Genomic DNA, 379 nt, shown 5'->3' with positions numbered 1-379 from the left:
GAGTCCCAGTAGATGAAAGAAGAGCTACATGTGGAGAGAACATCTGCCGTCTTTGTGTGCAAGACATCAATGTTTCGTCACCTGCTAAGGCTGTTCTCCACTTTGCGTGGAGTGACCGTCTGCACACTACTTTTCTTACGGGATTAACAGACCCTAGGAGTCCGCAGCTCGATTGAAAGTTGTTGCAGACCACTTAACTTCTCCCACTGCTGTTACTTGAATATATTGGTGGGGCGAGTCCAGTTGATTTTTTTTAGAGATGTTCCTTACTGAAGCAAAATGACGGGGCATGTGGATATCTCTCGTCCGCATGCTCTGCCCCGCAAGTAACCAACTTTCCGCCACTAGGCTACCGATTTCCGGCTGGAGGACGAAGACC

Source organism: Eimeria mitis, genomic scaffold (assembly GCF_000499745.2).
Source record: "Eimeria mitis Houghton genomic scaffold, Emh_scaff962, whole genome shotgun sequence".
Classification (NCBI taxonomy): domain Eukaryota; phylum Apicomplexa; class Conoidasida; order Eucoccidiorida; family Eimeriidae; genus Eimeria; species Eimeria mitis.
The sequence above is the reverse complement of the archived record's forward strand: the minus strand, read 5'-3'. Positions refer to the sequence as shown.